At 46.2% G+C, this 20,119-nt stretch overlaps 1 protein-coding gene across 1 annotated transcript in view; it reads right to left on the bottom strand.

Moving 5' to 3' along the window:
* Positions 1-13,873, bottom strand: part of LOC308312141 (trinucleotide repeat-containing gene 6C protein-like) — a 73,005-nt gene extending 59,132 nt beyond the window's left edge. Inside the window, exon 1 of the mRNA XM_080758895.1 lies at positions 12,947-13,873. The gene's annotated coding sequence lies outside the window, so the exon portion shown is untranslated. The remainder of the gene's footprint in view (positions 1-12,946) is intronic.
* Between the last annotated feature and the right edge of the window lie 6,246 nt (positions 13,874-20,119).

The raw sequence follows: 20,119 nt of genomic DNA, 5'->3' as shown, positions 1-20,119 counted from the left end.
TGTCTGTGTTGCCCGAGGAGGACCCCCTCTAAAACCAGATGACGCATCTCAAGGGGCTTACCGGTATCCTTTAAATAACAATTTCAATATACAGCGTGTCATCGCGATGCCACGCGTTATGAGCGTGTTCTGAAGAATGCCGAGAATAGAAAAGAGGGCTTAAGTGGGTAAATACAAAGATAAATAATAGAAAAGACTGCCACTGTGGCCATTTATGTACTGCACACAGTCTCCGTTTTCATTTGTCCTCCATGTTGTGCCTATAGTACGGTGCTCTGCTCTCAGGTATTGCAGCAAGCTGGCTGCTGCTGCTTTCTGTCTTACAGCGTGACAGCAAAACCAGGCAGGGAGAGAGGAGAGGAGAGGAGAGGAGAGGAGAGGAGAGGAGAGGAGAGGAGAGGAGGCACATGCATAACAATGGCATCCTTCCTCCCCATATGGATTTATCATCTACCTAATTTGGGCAAGCCGATACGCAAGGGAAGACATGAGGATTAGATGGATACCGGCTGGGATCAGGAGGAGCAGTTTACTAGCTAGTTAGTGAAACATGAAGCCGGCATAACATTGTAGCGTCTAGCCACGACGGTAATGTAAGAAAGAGAGTGTCCGTTCTTCTTGGTTTCGTCGCTCCCTCTTCTCTTTCCTCGACTCTTATGCCTCATCTATGCTCCGTCATAAGTGTTGGACTGAAAATAAAAGATCTATAAGCTTATAGATCTTTGTAATCTGTGTAGGGTTGCATCTGTGATGCGTTGCGAACTTGTGTGTAGTGTAGAGAGGTGTGCGTGTGTGTGTGTGTGTGGGGGGGGGGGGGGGGGGGGTAGTTGCGCTGCGCACCTGACAGAGTGATATACTTCTCCAGTACAGCGGTGCAGGACCAGAGAGTGATACGTGCAGGATGGACTGTAGTAAACATTAAATACTTTCCCCCCTCCTGTAAAAAACATCGGGACATCGAGTTAAATAAACACCGATGTCCGACGTGGTCTCACCAAAGAGAATTTTAGTGATCAAAGACGTTTTTGGTCTGACTCGGTCGCATTCTGACTTTTTAAAAAAAAAATCACCAAATGCCAATAAAATAATCTGGGTCGCGCATATTTAATAGAGTCGGTCGGCAACCGGAGACCAATGTATTATTTTGCGTGGCCTAAAGTATCAAACTGGGTTTGGGCTCGAGTCCTCCCACTCCGATTCCCTTCTCATCTTCTTCCTTCCTCTTCCTCTCTCCTGCTCGCTGAAAACATCACCAAAGTGCCCCCCCCCCCTCCCCCCTGGGTGCCTCATGTCCTGGGTATCAGTGACAGGACTCCCATGCCGCATGGCAGCACAATACTGCAATCAGGCAAAATGTGGCCTGTTTTTAGCCACCGACCTGCAAGTACTTTACTCCCTCACTTACACTTGAATCATTACAGTATACACACCGCTGGGACACCAGGGGGATGCGCTGGGCGACCAGACCACGGCTAGAAGCTATACACAAGATGCAGATTCCCCCCTGTTCATTATTATTAAAGCCCCATTCATGCTCACTGCAGAACAGGCTTGGGGCTTAATGATGTGTTCTGAAGTTTGGGGAATGATTCAATTTCCATCCCCCCCTCAGATGACTATGAACCACCCTATGAGACCGTGAACCACCCTATGAGACCGTGAACCACCCTATGAGACCGTGAACCACCCTATGAGACCGTGAACCATGCACCCTATGAGACCGTGAACCACCCTATGAGACCGTGAACCACCCTATGAGACCGTGAACCACCCTATGAGACCGTGAACCACCCTATGAGACCGTGAACCACCCTATGAGACCGTGAACCACCCTATGAGACCGTGAACCACCCTATGAGACCATGAACCACCCTATGAGACCATGAACCACCCTATGAGACAGTGAACCACTGTATGAGACCGTGAACCACCCTATGAGACCATGAACCACCCTATGAGACCGTGAACCACCCTATGAGACCGTGAACCACCCTATGAGACCGTGAACCACCCTATGAGACAGTGAACCACCCTATGAGACCGTGAATCACCCTATGAGACCGTGAACCACCCTATGAGACCGTGAACCACCCTATGAGACCGTGAACCACCCTATGAGACCGTGAACCACCCTATGAGACCGTGAACCACCCTATGAGACCGTGAACCACCCTATGAGACCGTGAACCACCCTATGAGACCGTGAATCACCCTATGAGACCGTGAACCACCCTATGAGACCATGAACCACCCTATGAGACCATGAACCACCCTATGAGACCGTGAACCACCCTATGAGACCGTGAATCACCCTATGAGACCGTGAACCACCCTATGAGACAGTGAACCACCCTATACCGTGAACCACCCTATGAGACCGTGAACCACCCTATGAGACCGTGAACCACCCTATGAGACCGTGAATCACCCTATGAGACCGTGAACCACCCTATGAGACCGTGAACCACCCTATGAGACCGTGAACCACCCTATGAGACCGTGAACCACCCTATGAGACCGTGAACCACCCTATGAGACCGTGAACCACCCTATGAGACCGTGAACCACCCTATGAGACCGTGAACCACCCTATGAGACCGTGAACCACCCTATGAGACCGTGAATCACCCTATGAGACCGTGAACCACCCGACCGAGCCGTCACCGTCGGCGGCCCGTCCTTGGGAGCTCGGCGGTAAAGAAGAACGCAGCTGGAGCGGATGAGCTGTGGAGTACATGACTGAATAGGAGAAGATGACTCAGTCAGCGGGAGCTGGAACCACTGGGGAGATTGTGCAGAAAATAAATCCAACATCCACAGAGGAAGAAAGAGCTCTGCAACCAGAGGGGAGAGGAAGGCTGAGCCATTATGGAAGGAACACGCTGTACAGGAATGAAGAGGCTGGGGGAACGTGCACTGCACACACACACTCACACACATGCAGGTTTGATGTGCACAGGCGAGAGCGAGTCCGTCTGATGCCTGTCGTTTTTCCACCGGGGACGCGGGGTGGGGGCGGTGGGTGGGGGCGGCGGGTGGGGGGTGGGGGGGAGTTGGAGCCTGGAGGCGCGAGAGAGAAGGGGGGCGGGGGGGGGGATGGCATGGAGCAGAGGATGAAAGGAGAGGCAGAGCAACACCAATTAGAAACGACAGCAGCCAGAGAGGCAGACAGTGTGAGAAGAGACAGAGAGAGAGGGGGAGAGGGAGAGAGAGAGAGGGAGAGAGAGAGAGAGAGAGAGAGAGAATAGCTCACTAGAGAACGAAAGAGTAAAAAAAAAAGGAGCCACAATGAAGGGAGGCCTACGGAAGCTGCCAGACTGAGGAAGAGGAGGTGGCTATATACGAAGAAGCAGTAGTATGGGGGAGGAGGAGAGCAAGGCAAGCACAGGGAATATAGAGAGAAGAGAAGAATAGCAGGAAGACAGAATGACAAGGCAACACTGGGGCTAATGCTAAGAGAAGTGTGCACAACATAACAAAGCAGGAGGGGGGAGAGAGAGAGAGAGAGAGAGAGAGTTAGTTGAAGGGAGTGAGAGAAAGAGATTTCCTGGCAAGCGTCCAAAGCAGCCATGGCCGCGAGGAAAACACACCGCTTCGGCTGTTCTGCATGACCGACGCAGACCACAGACACAACGGCAAACACGGGCAGAGGAGGAGACGAGAGGAGGAGAGAGGAACGAGGACCGGCTTCCATTTCTCTGAGGGAAGGCGATGCGACCAGGCCCCTTGCCTTGCCGCACAGAGTGTGGTAAACCTACTGCCCTATATTAACCACTCACCGATCCATCCAGTCCTTCCACCATGCACCCACCACCACCCATCGCTCTCCATCGGCCCCTCCCTGCAGCAGTATTCAAGCACCACAGGTCTCACCTATAAAGCATAATCACTGTCCTGTATGGCCCGCGGATTTAGAGTACCACGGCAAACTAAAGATTATTTAGTAGATTATAAAACAATCAACTATTAATTAATCCATTAGTTTGTCAATGTAGGCCAAGTATAAAACAATGTAACATTTTTAAATAGTGAAAATAACTGATCTACAAGCTCATAACGTGTACTCTGCAGGCCAAAAGTGTACTGTACTCTTAGTGTACATAATATGACCCCAAGTTCTAGACCTCCAGTTCTAGACCACACAGAAGGGGCGGGGGATTATTTCCACACAACAACTCTAATGGTAAATTCATTCCATAGTTAAATGTTGAAAATGAGTGTCATTATTCCCCTTTAATAGATATATAGACATTACTGAATAATTGATTTATTTTTAAAGAAAAACATAAGTAGTAGGAGTAGTAAAGTAGTTGCAACACTAAATGAGAGTAATTCTGGGAATACCTGCCACTAAAGAGTGTATGGGTGAACATGAACATACACATGGGTTTATTTGATCCACATCTGCTTGGGGGGGGGGGGGGGAGCCTGTACATTCCATAGCAGATAAGCGGTAATAACAAGTGCTACGTGTCCCTCTCTCACGTGTGTAGATAGACATACAAACAAGCTGGTTGATTTGAGAGCATTCTGCATGCCAATAGCCACATTCAGCAGGCGCGGATTCACAGACCATGTGGGAGCAGAAGTCACGTAATTATACTCCGTTTGTACGCCAGTGTCCCGAGCCAAGAACAGCACATCTATCTATAAGCTCACAATGGGGATGTGTTGGGAGTTTACTTTGTAGAATGGCTATTTTTGGCACGGGGACATTGTACAACCAATTATAAAATCAGGCTTTAGTAGTTTTTAGTTCACTGGCTAAACTCAGCTATGTCGGATAGGAACTGCTCAATGAATGGAACAAATGGTTCCTCCATCCTGCATTTCTCATATTCTTCTTGACTGAAATATGCATTGAGCGAGAGAGAGATGGAGAGAGAGACAGAATGAAGAGGACGAGAGTGAAAGAGAATGAAAGTGAGAGTGAATGGAGTGTCGCTATAAATAACGTCTTTGAAGTTTTCCTCTAGAAAATTAGCCCTCAGTGTACTATACTGGCTGCTTCCACTGCCAAGTCGATATGAAACTTTTTTACGTGCTGGAAGCTCATTAAATAGGAACGCAACACAATGCACAAGGCCACACCATGGCCCTGAACTCTGCATGCCAATAGAGATAAAGATGTGGGTGTGTGTACTGTACAGTATGTGTGTGTCTATCTCTAGAGTTTGTGCTATTTCATTTTGTCCATCATGACTGTCTTTTGTTTGGTTTGCGTCGTGTCATTTTCAGCGAGCGACACAAGTCATACAACATAGTATAAATTGGGCTTTAAGTCGCAGTAGAGAACTGCTGTCAAAACATTATGAAGTGAATAGAGTTATAGATACAATTAGTATGCAGATAATGACGCCAAACGACCATTGAACATAAATGCTGAAAGGGAAGTTGGAGACCAAAATTAAATTGGGTTTTCGGGCTCATTAAGACTTAATACTGCACTTAATAGTATTTTATGAGTGGCTCTACCGGTCGCAGTTTACATAACCAGAGGTTTGACAAGGATCTAATGAATTGATCTTTGTTCTCTTTGTTTTGTTATATGCATTCCACAATTTTGTTCTCTGGTAAAAAAATAAATGTATCAAGGCTTTTATTATTTACACTGAAAATAGACCGGCACATTGGGACACACAATTCCAATAACAAGTGTATGTACTGCATGAGTCACATTTGAACCCATGCAATCACGGTAAGTGGTCTCAGAATTAGCTTCTTTTTTTTGTGTTCATTTATTTACGGATCGATGAGGAGGAGGCTGACTCCATGTAATGTAAGCAGCAGCAGTACACACACAATGGCAGCCAATAGGCCTGAGTGGTCCAACTACACTCTCGACCAAATGCACAGCCAGCATACACTGCTGCGATACAACTGTCACAAGGCATAAAGTCCAGACGAACAAAAATGACAGCAGAAAGGGATGGCAGACACACACACACAAAAGGTGCAATAGACACAATCGACTGGACTTCACAACCTCAAGGTTGCTTTGACATTGAAAGGCTTTACATTGTAGAGACTAGAGAGTGAGCCACACACACACACACACACACACACACACACACACACACACACACACACACACACACACACACACACACACACACACACACACACACACACACACACACACACACACACACACACACACACACACACACACACACACACACACACACACACACACACACACACACACACACACACACACACACACACACACACACACACACACACACACACACACACACACACACACACACACACACACACACACACACACACACACACACACACACACACACACACACACACACACACACACCAATTCCCGGGTTGTCAAGAGCCCAAGCAACAACACAAGTTGATACCAAGTGAGAGAGAGAATAAATGCTGCGTTTAGTTAAGGGAACAATAGATGCTCTGATGTAATAAAGACAGAAAAGAGTGCAAGAAGACAGTCAAGAGAGAACAAACAAACAAAACAAAGCAGCAACATGCACGCCCTGAGAGATATGGAGTGTGAGAGAGCGATAGAGAGAGATAAGGAGCGATTGGCCGCTTTCCTGTGCAGCTGTAGATAGAGGAGGGTGGGTAAAAGATGGCTCCTTAAAAAAACTGAAGACAAAGAAAGATGCAGTGAAACAGACTATTTGGTTTAAAGCTGTCTCCTGGTATTCGAGTAACATAAGAATTTTTTTTGTTAGCATATGAGTGAGCACAAGAGAGAGGCGTCTTTGCATGCTGTTGTTCTGAATTATTTACTCTCAGACAGAAGCCAAATGAACATTTTGCTCAGGACCAAAAATGCTTTTAAGTCACACAACTCATTACACTCTCACTACATGAGACACACTTACATTTAGATATAACATTAGCTAACAGAATGCTGTTAGCATAATTTGTGCTAACCTCCTTGACATTACATTTGTGTAAATCTCTTGGCACACCAAGGGTGACACACTCAGGACAGTTTACACTGTTTAATCTAGGCTGCATAATGCATAAATATCATTTCTGTGCTTGTGCTTTCTGACGAATCCTTTCCGAAGATTCGTGCTGATAGAAAACAGAGTAAAAACCGAAGCACTTGAACTCTGTTGATTGTGGCCGACTTGAACAGATATTAATTGGATAACAGAGCCCAGAAAACAAACAACAGACATTGGCGTACTACTTGCTAGCGGCCTCGATATGGGGCCAGAGAGGGAATGCTAATACTATTTACATACAGTAGCCTTAACCAAGGAGCTAAAGGACCCATGTCCCATCATAAACAGTAAGACTATCTAATGCTGGTTTGGAATTAAGGAAAGGACACACAGTGTGTGTGTGTGTGTGTGTGTGTGTGTGTGTGTGTGTGTGTGTGTGTGTGTGTGTGTGTGTGTGTGTGTGTGTGTGTGTGTGTGTCCGACAGTTCCCGTCAGCTCCTATGCCATGCCTTTCCTCTCCCTTTCACATGCATCTCCTCAATTAGCCAACATGGAAGGGGGAGTTGCTGAGACTGAGCGCAGTGGACATTCCCCTGGAGCTCTGCCAACACACACACACACACACACACACACACACAGTCTCTCTCTCACACACACACACACACACACACACACACACACACCTTCGGTTTGCTCACATCCCAGCCTGCCTGGTTCACCCCTGCTGGGCCTCCTAGCCCCTCCCCCTCATCCAGCCCTCCTCTTGGCACAGAGGCCAGGAGAGGCCAGGAGTAAGGGAGCAGTGGTTTTAGCTACACAGCCACCACACACACACTCTTCTGTTACAGAACTCTTACATCAGAATTCAGAAAGGCCCTGACCCAATGACAAACTTCAGACACAGACACAGACACAGAAACACACACACACACACACACACACACACACACACACACACACATGAGCGTCACACTCCCATTGAGCACTTGGGACTCAGGAGGGTTAATGATATATCGATTCTGTTTGTTTTCAGGGCGATGTCTAGTCCATCCAGCCACTGAAGCGGCTGGCGAGTGGTGCGATGGGCTGCATTGCTACCTGCCGTTACCAGCGGTAACAGAGTAAAAATAACACATGGCTCTCATTACACACACACACACCTATATAACAACACAATACTTCAAGTGGAGTATATAGCCAGCCAGAGGACGGAGCTATACTCCCACTGCTTGCCAGTACATAACTGTTAGCCCTCACCAGACATAACAGCTGTCCGCATGTCTTTAGTACTCCCCCACTTGAATATATCCCTCCACATATAGATGAAGGGGGATAATGGGTTTTGACAGAAAGCCCCCCATCGAATCCAGTTGATTCCCCCCTGCTGGAGCAGTACACTGTAGGGGGGTTAACCACTTAAGCCTTACATACTTTGTCATAGGACAACGAGGGCTTTAAGCATCGATGTGATGCGTTGTGAGATTGTAGTTCTACTTTGCCTTTTTGATTTATTGACATTAACACATTGTGTGCCCACACAACACTTTCAAACAAATGTTGCTAAGACGTCCACAGACGTTTTGGGCACTACATTTCCCAGGACGTCTGACGGCTCACAACCTGTTTTAACATACCTGTATGTGTACATTTGAAATTATTTGATAGTTTTCCCTAAATAGGGATGCCAGGGTTAATGTAGGAGTTTTTGCAGGATCACTATCATCACAATTGTCTTTACTGTGTAAATTGGGGCCCCAAGAGAAAACAAATTGAATCAAATGGGGCTCAATGTATGCCTGATATGCATGGCCTCGTGCATTTAAAAAAGGTTGAGAGTCACTGCTCTAATGCCTTCATTAAACCCGTTTGTTTTGGTCATGTAGCTAGCTGCATAGTTGCAGCTGATGCCCTCACTGGGAATTCCTTGTTTTGAGGTGGTTCGTCGTGAAGCCATGCGATGTCTTTACAAATAATACTTAATGTCAGTCTCACACAGAAAGCAGTCAATCAATTGGCTATTTTCGGCACGCGATACCAGCCTATGACCATAATTGTTTTGGAAAATGCAATCCAGAAAGTCTATACCAGTTTCATATTACCGGTGTTGAATTATTTTTAAAGGGACCAACTCTTGTCTCATCCATGTTGTCACCCATTGGTGCTACACTGCCGGTGCAAAAAATAAATGAATCACACCCAGGTGAAGTGAGCGGTGCCTATGATGATGATGTATAGACCCACATGACGGTAACCACAGTAACCAACCATGCTGCTGCCGACTAATAGACACACAAACACAAAGTCACATGCTGGAGCGGTTAGCACCGCTCAGAAATGGGAGGGATTGTTGCATGTGCCTGTGAGTAAAAAGGATAGATCTACAAGCTAACGTGTAGTATCGCTACTCACGGTAGGCTTGTAGATCTTTTCTTTTTTGCGAGCAGCACCGTTGTACTACAGGGTAAAAAAATCACACCTGTGTGAAATCTTATCATCATACATCATCATCACACATCATCTCATTCCGGCCAATCACAATTTGCGTCCTCACCTTCGTCATCAATGTTTGTGTTACACAAACACTCTAAATTGTCCATTCATTGTCAATGGCATTTAATGTTTGTGTTGGGACAAAAATTGGGTTACATACACTAAATGCTGGACATAGGAGGTGCTATCGCCCCTCAAAAATAAGGTATAGAAGAACTCCAACAGATAGAATGTGCACTGCAGCATAAATCACATTCTGTCTGTAATTGTGATTATGGGGACATTTTAATCGTTCATGATACATATAACGTCTTCATGTCGCACACTCCAAATCTGGACTACCAGTTGTTTTCTAAAAAGTCAGTCAAAAGGTCAATGACTGAAGCGGGATGGATGACTCAAGGAGTTACATTGAAAATCCAAGAAAGGTTTTGGCTATTTCTTCAGCACAATGAGCAAAATAGGATACACTACACGGCAACAATATCGAAAGTAACCACACAGAATCTCAGATATTGTTTTGAAGGAAGCTACCTGCCACAGACCGTTATTGAGAAGGAACATGGCCTGGAAGTCAGGAGTCGGGTTTGACGCTCAAGTTCGAGCCAAGCGAATGACAGCAACCTGAGAATCGGAATAGTGCTCATGTTTTGGATATTGTGAAGTCGGACAAGTGGAGGCAGCCTTGGCTTTGCTTTCAAACAAACGATCCTGAGCCATTTACTGATAAGCAACAGCAGATAGGGTTACTGGCCGGCTTCGTCTCTCTCGTGGCTTCGTTGCAGGGCACTCTAATCAAAACAAATGATGTGGTCGACCCCGCCAGCGGCCTGCTTTCTAAAAACCGTTGTTTTGGCACCAAACAGGATGGATCACAGCACAGGTCCATTTAGCTGGTGCACTGTGTCAACGTGGCCAAATATATTACCATGGTTTAATGAGTCTGGTCCCAAAGAGAGGCTACATGTCTTTGTAACTGTGCCTTCATGTAAACGTGTACATAGAGATGAAGCTTCAAGCTAGTTGACAAAACATATCATTTATTAGTCGGAAGCTTTCCCCCACTCTTTAAGACATCACATAATAAGACCCATCAATGTATTCTCTTGCAATGTCCACGATGGCATGTAGGCCATTACATTTATTCGCTTTACATCACTTTCTTTATTCATTGACAACACCAATGCAACACGGTTTTTCCTGACATTAAAGCTACCGTTATATTTCCATCAATTCCATGATAACAACATCTCAGCAATCCTTGAGCTTCCACATCTCCATTGTAATGTCAGGCCTAACCTTCATGTCAGCGCCCAACCCAAATGACCTAATGTCCAACTGCGCACACGCACACGCGCGCACACACACACACACACACACACACACACACACACACACAGAGAGAGAGAGAGAGAGAGAGAACACCCAGTACTGATGCCCCATTGTCCCCAATCTGTCCAGCTAGTACAGCTACTGTGGTGAAGTCAGTGGGACAGTGCCTGATGCAGTGTCTCTGGGAAGGAAAAGTCCAACCTGTTATGACACACAAGCTACTAACAAAGATACAGCTAAAGACACACAATTACAGATAAAGCTTTCCTCTCACCCCGTTCACGTTATATATATATTATATACATGTGCATACAAACAAACAGAGGGCTGCAGGCCAACATGCTCTGCTGCACCCCCCAGATGGATGCATATATGCACTAGGCAGGACCTCTGACCCGTGGCAAGAACAGGGCAACTCTGTGTGGGTATATGTGCTCATGTCAGCTCGGCGTCAGAGGCCAGGCAGGAGGAGGCGTGCCCTGACCTGATTAACAACTGCAGCGCATTAACCAACTGCCAGCCAGGGCCTTGAGCTTGACATTAATGGTCACACACTCCCACAGCAGGGCTGTTAAAAGAAGCGCTCTCATCCCACTGTGGATTCACCAGCCACCCACTCTCACAACATAGGCACACATATAATAAACATGCATGCATAGCATACTGATGCATAGTCACACGCACAGAGTACACACACAAATTCTCCAATGCCCAGCCTGTGTGTGCGTGCATGTGTGTGTGTGTGTGTGTGTGTGTGTGTGTGTGTTGCACGGTGCATTTTTCATTTCATCACCGCACTGGTGTGTGACGATGGAGATAAGACTACGGTGACAGAGATGTCAGAGAGGGGAAGGAAAAACGGGGGAATAAATTGAACGAGGAAATTATGTACTTCAATTAAGACACGCAGAGGAGATATTAAAAGCTATACTCCACTGGCTATAGGGATAGGATGCAGGGAAGGGAGAAGCAATGGAAGACGACAGTTCAATCAGAATCGCTGGCTTCCTAGCTGAGCAGGGGACACACACACTTGCACACACTCGCGCGCGCACACACACACACACACACACACACACACACACACACACACACACACACACACACACACACACACACACACACACACACACACACACACACACACACACACACACACACACACACACACACACACACACACACACACACACACACACACACACACACACACACAGCGTAGATGCCTAATAATGGAATTGATAGTAGTGTAGTGGTATGCTCTCATTGCTCAGTCTGTACTGGGTTCTGTGGTGAACAACAACAGTCTGCCACACTAAAGGCGTTGAAATAATACAGCAATGAAGCCAACCATAACTAACTACTGTGGACCAAACAGGGCTCAGTAGATATTGATGGGGATCTGATCGCTGTCACTTTAAAGGTGCGGGCACTGGGCAGCCTTCAGTTGGCTTGAAGCGAAACATTTTAGCAAAACTAAACAGCACGCCTAATGGCGGAACAGACCCACAATACCACTGTGCTGACTGAAGCAGGCACAATCAATGTTACTACAGTACAGTGTAATAGCAAGGCTAACTCCGTTGCCAGAATTAAAACAACTCAAAAACATTTTTAACCAAATTCTGCTCTTGTCTCAATAGTAGCCTATGCTCACATTACACACACACACACACACACACACACACACACACACACACACACGCATCACACCTTGGATCTAATCCAGTCCAAGTCCAACTAAGCCAATCATATATAAGAAGCTATAACTAACTCTCGCCTGTCTGATTCATTGACTGTTCAAATGGGAGGCTCAGGCCAGGGGAAATGGTATCAGAACAGACTTTGATTGAAAAACACAAATTTAAGTGCTGAATATTTCAAAGCCATTACTAAACTTTTCTCTGCAAATACATAAAGATGATATATGATTTCCCCCTGCACATAATGTGGAAACGAGGTCATGCCAAGATTATGACATTTTATTAAGTGGTAACAGTGCTGATATAAACCATATTAATTGTGCAGCATAGTTACAGCACAGTAAATGACCCACTGAATCCATTACCCTTCATTCTACACATTATATGCAAGTCTAGTACTGTCTCCCCCCGGCAGTCAGCAAGCAATGACAGACACTCCTCTAAATAAGAAAAATGCCAACGTTATTTATTCAAACTCACCTGGCGTAACCACAGCTTTGGCAGCTTTCAGTGAAGAGTTGGTGCATGGCAGAAAAATATGCAGAAAAGCATTCTGGATTGCGTCTTTTCTTTAAAGTACCCGTAAAGAAATGGATCAGAATTTCAGTCGCAGTTAGAAGAGCCAGACAGACTTGGCTTTTCTTTTTTTCGTGCGGAGGCAGATCAGCCGATTGCTGCTGTGGAGCAGCTTGGTGATAAAAATACCGAGGTAAACAATGGCCAGTCAGCCAGATATATACACACAGCAAGTCTTTTTTTTATGTATAGCTATAGAGTAAAATGCAGTAAAAATAACACTCGTTTGAAAACAGTTCGTTAAACGTCACGATATAATAGGGAGGAAAAAAAGAAGCACTGCTAACCAACAAAAAATGCACAGGAATAAAATGTACTCTAAAAAGCAGCTAAAATTGTGTTAGTTTGCAGGTTGGCATCAGTCATTGACTGTTTTGCAAACGTAATTAATTAGGCAGTTTTTACAATTACAACAAAAAAAACGATTAGTTCAGTTCGCATAGAAACACCCCGATGTCGCTACACTGTAGCAGCCCAGCCAGCTAGCCAACTTGTTTTTAAAGTGCAAAAGAAATGTTTTTGTATGTTGTTGGGTCGCTGATCGCCGGCGCCGGGCAGCAGCTGGCAGCTAAGCGACAACTTCGATGATCCGACGACGAGCTGGCGGCTACCGCGAAGAATGCAACGTGAAAAACGAATCCGGCAAAATACATTCTCGATGGATCCAAATAGAGGAGTGGAGGACAGTCATAATACGCGTTCAGTCAGTGAGCTCTCGTTTTGACAGTGATCTTGCAGCCATTTTGTTCAAACTAACATCACTGAGCTCTCTCGCTCTCTCTCTCTCTCTCTCTCTCTCTCCCAGATAGAGGTGGTCTGGTATGCCTGATCTAGGCATGGTCGTATGACGGTGTCTCGCGCGGCGAGCCTAACCCGATCTATACGCCCACAACGCGTCGCGGGAGGCCGGGAGCGACGCGTTGTGGGCTTGTAGATCGGGCTATATGTTCGCCGCGGGGCACCGTCGTACGGAGAAGTATAAACCGGGCTGAAGGGCCCCCCTCATCCCATCGCCCAACCAACCAACAAAAACATCCTTAGCTCCGCCCCCCGACCGCCTCCTCCGCCTCCTACCCTTGACAACCAAGGCAGGCAGAGGCAGGCAGTCAGTCACATCTAGCCCAGGAAAAATGATGGACAGGCAGATCATATTTCTAAAGTAATTGCTGAGGCAGGGAGCTAATAGTGCTTGCTGATATGAGCAGCTTTGTGATGTTTATAAGACTAATTTGTTAGGCCACGAAGGCAGTCTCTCCATCACACTGCCCCCCCCCCCTCCCCGCCCCCCCACCATATCCGTTTGTTTGCGACAGTACAATTTATGAACGTCTCAATTAAATGCTTAATGTGCATGAATTAACACCACCGCCCACATATTAATAAAGTAGTAGTATACACAGTCATGAATGAAAGTTTGTTTGAATAAAACAGCAATTTTATCACTTGCATCATGGAAATTTTTAATTTACTCAAACTAGAATGATTATTCTTTAAAGTGGGGGGTCGCCAAGTTCTGGTATACCTAAGGTATAACCTTCCTAAAAACAAATGTCTTGATCACATGCTGCCCAGAGACATGGGGGCGATATAGTTCCTGCATGGGAACGTATATTCATGATGGATGAGGTCGCCTCAGTGGCCCCCTGAACCGCATCTACAGCCGTCTCAGAGAAATAAACTGTGGCCCCTGTCCATTCTCTGCACTCCTTTCTCATGGAAATGACCAGCGCACACGAACACACACATCCACATTCTGTGGTGGGAACAGGTCAAGGCTGTGGCCCACAAAGGGGGATGGCTGACCAGTAAGAATACTTTGAGCAGAGCTGTGGGCTACCATACATCACAGGCAGAGACTGTTAATGAGAAAGCCAGGGGCCGCGGCCAAAAGTTTTTTTCCTTCTTCTTCCTATTCAAGGCGAGGTGCCCAGAGCTATTAAAATGGCAAAGCTCCGACTGAATGGAGAAAGCAGATGTTCCGCATTCGGGGGTTAGGAGAGGTGAGAGCGTATATGCATGCATGGGGGAATGCCTTCAGAAGAGCGGGAAATGTTGTTCAGACTGAAGAGGATCCACAGGCCAACATCAAAGTCTCCAGGAGTCCAGGATGATAATGCATGTTGAAAATTATAGTTTGATTGTTGATGCTCAAAGTATTTTTGCTTAAGGTATTTTGCACTGAAGTTGAATGGTGAATCTACATAGCGCCAAAGCGCTTAACAAAAATGAAATGTCATGTCATGAATGGGATTGCACATTTAATGTGCAATCCCATTCATGACATCACGCAGCAACTGGGGAGGAAACAAAGCACCAACCTGCTCATCGATTCAGAGACTCGAGCAAGACACTGAACTTTAGTGTCTTGCTCAAGGACACCTCGCCACTAACCCATGCATTGAGCCCGGGATCGAACCAAGAACCTTCTGATTCCCAAGAGACTGCTCTACCACCTGAGCCACTGCCACCCCATGTTAGTTTCTAGCATGTTAAATGTTAACGTAACATATGGTATAGACAAGGATGTTACAATATGGGTATATGGCTCAGGAGGTAGAGCAGGTTGTCCAATGATCCATGGGTTGGTGGTTTGAATCCCAGCTCCTCCTATCAAAGTGTCATTGGGTAAAACTGAACCCCACATTGCCTCCAATGCAATCTGGGTACCCATCGGCAAAACAAAGGAAAAACAGCGCCCTCTTTCCCTTTGAATTTGTTCGTTACGTTAGTCAACAGTCTGTCTCGGGAGACTACCTCCAATGAGTTGGTTGGTTGTGAATGTGGAAAATGAGGATGCTTGCGTCAACTGTTCGCCACTTCATCTCCCAATGTATGAATGGATGGACCATTGTAAAGCGCTTAGAAAATAAATACTGCTAAGACATGATCTTGTGTGTGCATACATAATATGTCTCTGTCTGTGTGTCTGTGTGTCTGTCCGTACATTCTCAGGTCACCATGCTTTTCGGCGGAGAAACTCTCCAACTCATCACAGCTATGGGGGTAGCCATATGACGTAATAACCCAGCTGTGGGGGTAGCCATATGACGCAAGAACCCAGCTATGGGGGCAGCCATATGACGTAAGAACCCAGCTATGGGGGTAGCCATATGACGTAAGAACTCAGCTATGGGGGTAGCCATATGACGTAAGAACCCAGCTATGGGGGTAGCCATATGACGTAAGAACTCAGCTATGGGGGTAGCCATATGACGTAAGAACCCAGCTATGGGGGTAGCCATATGACGTAAGAACTCAGCTATGTGGGTAGCCATATGACGTAAGAACCCAGCTATGGGGGCAGCCATATGACGTAAGAACCCAGCTATGGGGGTAGCCATATGACGTAAGAACTCAGCTATGGGGGTAGCCATATGACGCAAGAACCCAGCTATGGGGGTAGCCATATGACGTAAGAACCCTCCCCAGTATGATGTACGAGCAAAATGGCCACCGTGTGAATATCATCAATTTCCTTCCTTCCTTCCATCCTTTCCCTGTTTTTTGAGGGGTTCCTACAGGTTTAATGTTTGTGTTTAGTTAAACAAACAAGACATTAAATGCCATTAACAATAAAGAGAGTTTAATGTTTGTTTTGTCTGTGTTTGTTTTACCTCACCATTACATCACCATATCATAGCAATGAGTTAGACTTTATTATATTCTTCATTGCCCATCTTTTCCCATTCCTCTCCTGTGTTTTCTCGTCTTCGTACACTCGTCTGCCTTTTCTTTTAATTCCAGTTCAATAATGAGCAGCGTTCCGCAATACAGTTTTAATTTCAAGCCTGTCGCTTGAGTCTGCCAAACACACACACACACACACACACACACATGTACACACACACACACACACACACACACACACACACACACACACACACACACACACACACACACACACACACACACACACACACACTTGTAGTCTACAACACACACCACACACAGGCTAGGAGAACTCACTTAGATACATGCCCGCAAACACACCGTCTCAGACACGCATGTATATGCGATGTGGCTACATGTATATTTAATACATGTGCAGTGTGGCTACATTTTATATCTAAACATGGCTCCCTTGGGAGAAACTTAAGTATCTCTGTCCAGGAGCATTAATAATATATAACACAGTCATAATCTGAAAACAAATCTCTTCGTTGTTGCTGCAAAAATCAGAAATGTATGTAAGATTACATAAGTATATGTTCATCAGTCAATTAACACACCTTGCCACCATGCACCCGGGGGCGCGGTGCACCCGGGGCGCGGGGGCACAGTCGGTAGTGCTGTCGCCTCACAGCTAGAAGGTCCTGGGTTCGATTCCCGCTGGGGACACTGTGGGTGCTGGGGGCGTGCGCCCTCCTCAGTGTCATCAGTGCCCATACCCGAGGCGTGGTTGGCAAAAGGGCCTTTCTGTGTGGAGTTTGCAGGTTCTCCCCGTGTCGCCTAGGGTATAGGTACCCTCACAAAGAACATGCGGTAATCCTGGTCTCTAAACTACTGTACCTCCCCCAGGCCAGCCTGATAGTGGGGAAAGGAACTGGTCGGAATAACGTGTTCCTTCCACATGCTACGTCCGGCCCGGGGAAATTCCCCCCTGTCAGGTGAAAAGAAGCAGCTTGGACTCCACATCCATAGAAGGAACCATGAGGTCAGTCCGCTGCCCCCCCAGGTTGGCAGAGGAAGTGTAGCGCCCAGGACTGGGTGGAAAAGAATGGGTTGCAAAATGGTGGGATAAAAGATTAAAAAAAAAAGAAAACACACCTACTGTACAATGACAAAAACGGAATACTCAAAGCAACAGTATTTGACTTTGGTTTGCTTATATACCGTATCTCATCACAATATCTCAGCTAAACCCTACCATATATAGTTGGCCGTACCACAAATAGTAAAAATAGACAATCTTTAAGCTTGAGTTGTGTGAGCTTCTGTGCACAACAAGATGCATGCACATTATGTCACAACAAAGCCTCCCTCCTCACCTCGCTGTGTGTCTCAGAGGAAGACCTCTCTAGGCTGATGCTTTGCTGTCTGGTGCGGCATGATAGATGAGACTGAAGGAGGGTCAGTGCTATGGTATTGATTATGAATTCACAATCACAACCAGTGCCGTCTGTACTTTATACAGGCGAGTAATCAAAATGCAGACACGCAGGCTACCATCGGTGCTGCAACCGTTTTGCTCAAAGTGGCACTTCCTTGACTTGGCATAATGCATGAAGGACTGCTAATAATGAATAATGATTAGTCTGATATTGGGAGTAGGGGGTGGTGTGGGGTGTGGGAAAACAAATACACAAACGAACTGTTCATAATAAGAGGAGACCTGCGTGGCAATTTTCTTAATCACGCTATATTTCAAGGAAAAATGTATTTGTGGGGGGGTGGGTGGGGGGTGGTGACATTACTCAACTGTATGAGTGTAGCGTTTTGATCTGGTCTTGCTTGAATAACAACGTGATTGCAGTGCTTATCTAAACACTAGCATGCAGTGGTAAAATGTGAGAGAGTTGTATGACAGGCCCGTGAGCATCGTAATGAGAGCCGTGTGTGTGTGTGTGTGTGTGTGTGTGTGTGTGTGTGTGTGTGTGTGTGAGAGAGAGAGAGATAGAGAGAGAGAGAGAGAGAGCAAGGTAGTATAAACCAGCATATCAGCCCATACGAGGGGGAGGACTGCTTTTCATTAGCTCTCATTAAGATTAAAGACTGAATCACCCTGAACAGAGGATGGCCAATAAAGCCTTGAGATAGAGAGATAAGACACGTGTGTATGCTGGTATGCACATAACGCACGCTGGGTATTTTGCTTCCTACTGTATAGTGCTGCTCATCTATGGTACACTTGACATTATAGGGGTAGCACAACAATGCAAAGAAACACGGTATATAGAGGCACTGGTAAGAATGCAGAGCTCGGGTGGAGTGGAGTCTGGAGTGGGGGCTATGAAGTCACGGTCATGGTCTGTGTGTGTGTGTGTGTGTGTGTGTGTGTGTGTGTGTCGTGCGTACATGCATGCTGTATGGCAGAAGGAGTGAGGCAGGGCAGAGCGGAGCGTTGCAGTGGAGTAGGACAGCGTTTCTGAGCTGTGGTAATTTCCCCTGAGACGGCTGAGCAGGTAAAGGCCAGCAAGGGAGAGAGGGGATGGGGGGATGAGGGGGGGGGTGCAGAGGAGTGGCGGGGAGGGGAGGGGAGGAGGGGAGAGAGTATGCCAGGGAATAATGAGTAATGATACAAGCAGTGGTAGTAGTGGAACTGAGGCAGAGCACATTCGCCCAATCAAGGCAGACACTGCGTTAAAAGCATCCAGAGGTTGCATATACTGTAGCAGGTGTCATTGTCAACACATTACCGCTAACAATTCTATTTCCATTCCAAATGCCCGTCCGATTAATGATGAGCTCTGTGTGTCATTGTTTCTGTAATGTATTCTTCTATTAATTACAAGCGCAGCTTTTTCCTGATGACCTTGCTTTATTTTGTTGTGGGCTGTGGACCTTAATATTAGCATACATTAAGCCCTAGCTTACGCCTCACCCTCAATCGCTAATACGCCGAATTATCGGCTGAAAAAAACTGCAACAAGCACAATGATCGTTTGCATATCCGTATTTATGTGTGTCTATCATTCTCTCTCTCTCTGTGTGTGTGTGTGTGTGTGTGTGTGTGTGTGTGTGTGTGTGTGTGTGTGTGTGTGTGTGTGTGTGTGTGTGTTTGTGCGTGTGCGACTGTGCGTGCGAGAGTGATCCTTGCATTATCCCCTCCCTCTTTGCAAACTCATTACCAGGGTATAAGACCTGCGTGGATTTTATGGTGTTTTGGGAACTGACTGGTTAATCAGATTTATTGCACACTTAAGCTTAATTGATTGCCTTTATGGATTCAAATGAATAATTAGGTGCTAACAAGACTAGTTTCTGTTTCATCAACCTGAAATGATGATAATGACCCACAGAGAGGGACGACAGAGGGACTGTCAATCAAAGCATGCCAACATCACAGTATTCTCTTTTGTGCCACAATTTACCTAATCGCCTTAGACCAAGGGCATACAAATAAAAATGCCCTTTTAC

Source organism: Protomyctophum bolini, assembly GCF_963924005.1.
Source record: "Protomyctophum bolini genome assembly, chromosome: 3".
Taxonomy (NCBI): domain Eukaryota; kingdom Metazoa; phylum Chordata; class Actinopteri; order Myctophiformes; family Myctophidae; genus Protomyctophum; species Protomyctophum bolini.
This window is presented reverse-complemented; position numbering and strand designations above follow the sequence as displayed.